The 6,822-nt window shown below is 39.5% G+C and overlaps 1 long non-coding RNA gene across 1 annotated transcript in view; it reads right to left on the minus strand.

Annotated features, from left to right (window-relative positions):
- Positions 1–6,822, minus strand: part of LOC109326538 — a 12,935-nt gene that overhangs the window by 4,671 nt on the left and 1,442 nt on the right. The window contains exon 3 of the long non-coding RNA XR_002105250.1: positions 5,598–5,605. This is a non-coding gene — a long non-coding RNA (uncharacterized LOC109326538). The remainder of the gene's footprint in view (positions 1–5,597; positions 5,606–6,822) is intronic.

Consider the following 6,822-nt stretch of genomic DNA (forward strand, 5'->3'; position numbering starts at 1 on the left):
GGGTGCAGGTGTTTGAAAAACCATGTGAAAATACGTTTGATTAGCCGAAAAGGGCAAAATTTCTGTGTGCAGGTCTTTCTCGCTTGGGGGAGCGAGTCTCGCTTGGGCGATAGAAGTCCGTCGCTTGGGCGAGAAACAATTCTCGCTTGGGCGAGAGATGCCCAGTTTTAAAATGGTATTGTTGATTGAGTTTTCGCTTGAGCGAAGGGTCCTCGCTTGGGCGAGAGACAGTGATTGTGTTTGACTATTTGGATTGATTGGTTGAGTATGTAATAACCCTAGTATGGGTATGTGATATAAACTACTTTGGTATAACACCGTAATTGAATTAAAAAGTAAAGTATTCAAGGTGTTGGAATTAAATAGTCAAACTCGGTAATTAATTTTAAAGAAAGTATTCCGAGAAGGATGTATGATTTAGGGCAATGCCTAGAAAAGGATACGTGATACCACGGAGCGAGATCGTCTGACCGTAAGTGGCTTGGTCTGGGACCGTCCAGGGTATTCAGCGATGGTCGTAGTGGTGGGATGTATTTCCTTTATATTACGTGTTAACGTAAGATCGGGACCCACAAGAAGCATTCATGAGGGATATGACTTAAGGTAGGCCGAGCATGTAAATAATGATTAAAAGATTTAATCATCTAACTGCAGTTAGTGTTCATATGCGTATGGTTAATAATGGAGTAGTGGAGAGGAAATTGACGGTATGACTTAGAGCACCGTGAAGTTAGCAGGGACGACACTGATTGGACGGTGATTAGTCAACAATGTCTTGAGGGAGAGTCTGGGTGAGACGAGTCCCTTGTATTCCTGGGGAGGTACCCTGTTGGATCGGACAGTTCTCACAGGACAAACTAGACGATCTCTGACAACTCCTCTTTGCAATCTGGATCAATGAGAGGGATGCCCATAAAGCGTTTGTTACGACACTGTCCTGTTATGAACTGTTCCTATGGAACTTATTGATCAGTTGGCTTATGAAATGATTTTTGGTGCGTACAAAGTGGCTTGGTATGGGACTTGTACTCTTCATTTATTTCCGACTAGGTTATTGGAAGGATATTGGGGTAAGGTGGATGATCATGACATAGCATGCATATATTGCACTTGTGGAAGTGGATTCCCACATTTGAGTTACAAACATCATGCATCATTAACATTATGTACATATTATTACTTATGGTTATGATATTTGTTTATGAAATGTATGTTGATACATTATTGTTTATGTTGATAAACGGTGGGTTATGATGTCGGTTATAAATAATATATGTGTATGTTATTATTTGGGGTTATGATCTCCACTTATGTGTTATTTAATTATAGTCATGATATCTTGTCAATGAATTATATATTGAGAAATGGTGAATTATGATATTGTTTGGGAATAAGTGTTTTTTACATTACATAGGTTGATTAGATAATTGTGTATGAGAACAATTGATGAGTTTAGTTATATTACTCAGGTAAATTGGATAATTGTTTACGAGAACAACTAATGATTTATAATGTGATATGTTATATATATATGAACTACTTTTCATATCCGAGTGTGATATTCTGAGTAAGTCCACGCCGTCAATGAATTATATTCATTAGATGTCTTACTCTCTCCATTTCTCCTCTTTTATATTGCTTACTTTTCGGACTTGTGCTCGTCAAATAGTGTGGGCTCGTCAGATAGACAGCTTTACTCGGACTTCGAGCTACCCGTCCGTGATGTTCTAGGAGAGGGCATACGGAATTGAGGAGAGGCAGTACCCTAGCTTTGGAGTTAGCCACTAGGAGTTGCTTATCATTTTGTGACTTTTGAAACAAGGACAGCTTCAGCTTGTTCGTGTATTTGTTTAGTGTCTGTTGGCGATGATTATTGCCCTTTCTTGTTGGATATGTATATTTAGTACTTATGATCTTTTATATCTATGAAGATGTATATTTATGAAATGTTGTATCATTTCAGTTACCGTTAGGTAACCAGTTTTGATTTCCGCGTTATATGTTACTTAAAGTGATGTCCCGGAAAAGAAAGGTTTTTAAAAGGAAACAATTTTATATCACCAATTCAAAAAAAAAATTTACCCACTTTTCCGCGTAATAAATAAAGAGTATTTTTCGGGGCGTTACATTGAGTGTATCACCAAACATATGCAAAATTGGACATACACAACATCAAACAAGGGATATGGATAATGTCAAACCAGAATAAGATTAACACTATTAATATTGGCAAATGAAATAGAAAAAATAGAAGACTAAAAGATATGATAAATGCAAACCCCAATTTCTGCAAATGAACGTTTGATGTGGAAAAACCATGAGCAGTAGAGCTCCGCATGGAAAATCAACAGTAGATATGAACAATATCGTCCCCCAAGTGGGATGAAGACAATTGTTTTACTCTAGATTTCTAGAGACATCAATCATGTTCATCGGGGCAATATTGTCTCCATGTGCGACGACAACACTGGGATGGCCTCCTTTTGAAAATGGCTTGCCTCTCTTTTTGTTATCTCTAGGATTGCCTCTTATTTTTTTTAGAATAGGTGTGTTGCTAAGTGTGACACCTCCTTTCTAGGTTAATAATATAAAGAGAGGTAAATTAGGGTTGCAAACCTAATTTCTATGGGCCAACAAAAGCTCAGCTACCAACTCACATTCTAATTTTTATTCGCTCTTTATTGTACTTATTATCTTATCATTATTTTTTAAAAAGCTTTAACCTCGATCAAAATTGGGTGTTTACATTTTCCCCTCTACTTGTTTCTTACGAGATAATAAGAGTAAGGAAGGTTACTCAGATTGTCATGGAGAGAAGGAAGTAAAGATAAAAATATCAAATTATGAACGAGAAGTAACATAATGTGAAAAATCTATAACATATGCAAATAGCGTAAGCTTTAGGTTAGTGGTTAAAGAGATCATGAGTGACAAGAGTGATGCTTCATATTCGATAAATGAAACCACTTGGTGTCGAAGATATAAAAATGAGACCACTAGGGGTCAAAGATACCATACGAAACCACTAAGGGGTCTAGGTGCAAATATGAGACTAATAGGGGCAAAGGCATAACACGAGATCATTGGAGGATCGAGTGCAAAGATAAGACCACTAGGGTCAAAGGCACAACACGAGACAATTTGAGGTCAGGTGTAAATATAAGACCACTAGGGGGTAAAAGGTACAACACGAGACCAGTTGGGGCCGGTGCAAATATGAGACCATTGGGGCTCAAAGACACAATACAAGACCACTTGGGGGTCGGGTGCAAAGGTAAGACCACTGGGGGTCAATGGTACAATACAAGATCACTCGGATCGGGTGCAAATATGAGACCACTGAGGGTCAAAGGCACAACACGAGACCATTAGGGGGTCGGTGCAAATAAGAGACCACTTGGGGTCAAACACAAAACACGAGACCACTAGGAGGCGAGTAAAAATATGAGACCACTGAGGGGGTCAAAGGCACAACATGAAACCATTAGGGTCCGAGTGCAAAGATGGGACCACTAGGGATCAAAGACATAACACGAGACCACTAGAGATCGGGTGCAAAGATGAGACTATTGGGGGTCCAAGGCAAAGCATGAGACCACTGGGGGTGGGTGCAAAGATGACACCACAGGAGGGGTCAAAGGCACAACACGAGACTATTAGGGGTCATGTGCAAAGATGAGACCAATGAGGGGTCAAAGGCACAACATGAGACTACTAGGGGGCAGGTGCAAATATGAGACCATTGGGGGGTCAAAGACACAACACGAGACCACTAGGGGGTCAGATGCAAAGATTAGACCATTGGGGGTCAATGGCCTAACACAATACCACTAGAGGGCCAAGTGCAAAGATGAGACCACTATGGGTCAAAGGCACAACACGACCATTAGGAGCCAGTTGCAATGATGAGACCATTGAGGTCAAAGGCTCAACACGAGACCACTAGGGACTCAGGTGCAAAAATGAAACCATTGTGGAGTCAAAGGCACAACATGAGACCACTAGGGGCCATGTGCTAATAGAATACCACTAGGGGCCAGGTGCAAATATGTAACCATTTGGGGTCAAATGTACAACACGAGACCACTAAGGGTTGAGTGCAAAGATGTGACCACTAAGGGCTCAAAGATATCAGACGAGGCCACTAGTGGGTCTGGGTGCAAAGAAGAGACCATTGTTGGCCAAAGATATCACACGAGGCCACTAGGGGCCTGGGTGCAAAGAAGAGACCACTACTGGGCAAAGATATCGCGCGAGGCCACTCAAGGGCCTGGGTGAAAAGAAGAGACCACTACTGGCCAAAGGTATCATGCGAGGCTACTAGGGGCCTAGGTGCAAAGAAGAGACTATTATTGGCCAAAGGTATCACATGAGGCCGCTAGGGGCCTCGGTGCAAACAAGAGACCTCTGCTGGCTAAAGGTATCATGCGAGGCCATTGAGGGGCCTGGGTGCAATGAAGACCATGAGAACACACAGACAACGAGGAACAGTGGGTCACATGTAAAAAGAGATCACTAGAGGTCAAATATTCTAGCCATGCATGCATATGATAGTGTTAATGCAAATGTTGTATGAGTAATACGAAGATGTTTGTAATGATGTTTGCGTAATGTATTACACATATGTGAATAACTTAATTATCATTAAGATGTTTAATTAATATAAAACTATAGTGCTTCATTGGTAGCCGACAATTAATCAAGCCAATATTGATCACTTTCTCTTAATTTTATTTTTTTGAATTCGCTTGGGTACTGCCTCCCTTCCTTATGGAAAATACATCATTCGTTCCTTGTCAATATATACCTTGAGACTTAGTTCCAATGTGTTTTGTTAGCCTGAATCACTAGTGAAAGACATTATCAAAGTTATCTGATTATGTAGTTCGAACATCATATTTACATAACTTGAGACTTATCTAAATGAATATGCACACATAAATGTATAGTAGGGAGATGAATAAGCTTTCTTCTATTGATATTCAAGGAATTTTAATTGGAAAACCCAGGGATATATGAGAGTTATCATAAGTTGCAAAAATTTTACCCTAGTATAAGTTAATTACTCATTCATCAATTGATCTCCTGAGATAGTCAGATAACTGGATCATCATGCTAGCCTTGTTTGATTCTCCCAAGAACTTCCTATTCCATCTCACAATGCTCGATACTTTTACAATTCCAACTTCATGCACAAACATATAGAAGATTCTAGCTTACCCAGATTGTAGTAGACTTTTAAGATAATTGCCTTTTGATTTCCCTAACTTTTGCTTAGCTCGCCTTTCTAGGTTTTCAACCTAATAGACTTTTCATTCATACCCTAACTTTTTCTTAGGTCGCCTTTTTTGGATTTTCAACCTAATGGGATTTTATTCATGCCCTAACAAGGAAATCTCTACTTCCTTTGTTTCCACCAAGACTCTTAACAAGGAAATCTCTACTTCTATGGGTGAAACAACTTCCATCTCGTAAACCATTTTTGTTTCTCATGAAGTCGGGAAACAACTTCCATTATTATTTATGCCATGAACAACAAAAAATAAAAAGAATAAAATTAAAATATTAAACAAAATATCCACATAATTAATCTTAACATGCCTAACTCTCAGCTATCCCTAGTGGTGTTGCCATGTTGTCACTACCCTTTTTGTTGTTGCGGCTATAATAATGCAAATAAATGTAATGAAGTTGTCATCAATGTTTTTTCAAAGGGATAACATGAAAAACAAATTTAAAATAAGGATTAATCTGTTCACAGAGAAAATCAAATTCGGGAAAATATTAATTTTACCCTCACACATTATTAAATAAGAAGAAAAAACCAAAAACATATTTTTTTTATTTTGTTGTTAAAAAGTCAACTCGATAATATAGCGTGATAAGACACTAGTCATATTGTGCACTACCACACCTTGATTTAAACAACAAGAGGTAGTGCGACAAAGCATTAGTTCCATAGTGCACCACTTTACATTTCTTTTATTTAATTATCTTAAAATTTTACAAGATGAAGTAACGCGACAAGGCACTACTCTTATAATGCATCACTTCATCATGTTTTGGACAACATTAACTAGCACGGCAAGATACTAGTCTCACAATGTACTATTGATAAGTGCCAAACATACCTAAAAATCATACACTTTTATGGCACTTATCTTAAGCATAAGTGAGAAAAACCAACTTAAAACGATACTTTTTGTATAAAATATCACAATTTGGTATATTTGTGTTTGTATTGCCTTTTTATGTATTTTGTAGGAAATAAAATGAAGAAAAGAAGAGAAAAGATTCATGGTCAAAAAGCAACAAAACAAGCCCCACTGAGCTAACTTGGCCACCTACCTGACCTGGCCACCTGCCTGACCTGGACCAAACTGCTCAACCAGGCAGCTGAGCAGACCTGCTTAGCCGCTCAGCCTAGCACCAGACTAGGCCTGGCACGGTCAGAAATATGCTTGACACGGTCAGACACGAGCCTGGCACAAGACCAAGCTGTTGAACAAGCTACTCAGCGGTCCAACCAAGCTGCTCAGCGGAGACCCAGACTCCTAGCCAGATCAGCAAGCACCAAGCCACGTCCCAGTCAACACGGTCAAAAGCTGCTGAACAAGCAGCTCAGCGATGAAGCAGGGGCGATGGGCGGTGCTTACCAGAATTGACTTAACCATCAAGCAAACCATGAAGTCATCCATGACCTCACCTCAAGTAGCCCACCATAGGCTTTTCAGAAGTAGCTCATAATAGCTAGGTCTCAAAGCCCACAACTAGCTTTGGTGAGTCATACACAAAGGTTACTAAGCTACTTGGTCAAGGGAC

Source organism: Lupinus angustifolius, chromosome LG14 (assembly GCF_001865875.1).
Source record: "Lupinus angustifolius cultivar Tanjil chromosome LG14, LupAngTanjil_v1.0, whole genome shotgun sequence".
NCBI classification, from domain to species: domain Eukaryota; kingdom Viridiplantae; phylum Streptophyta; class Magnoliopsida; order Fabales; family Fabaceae; genus Lupinus; species Lupinus angustifolius.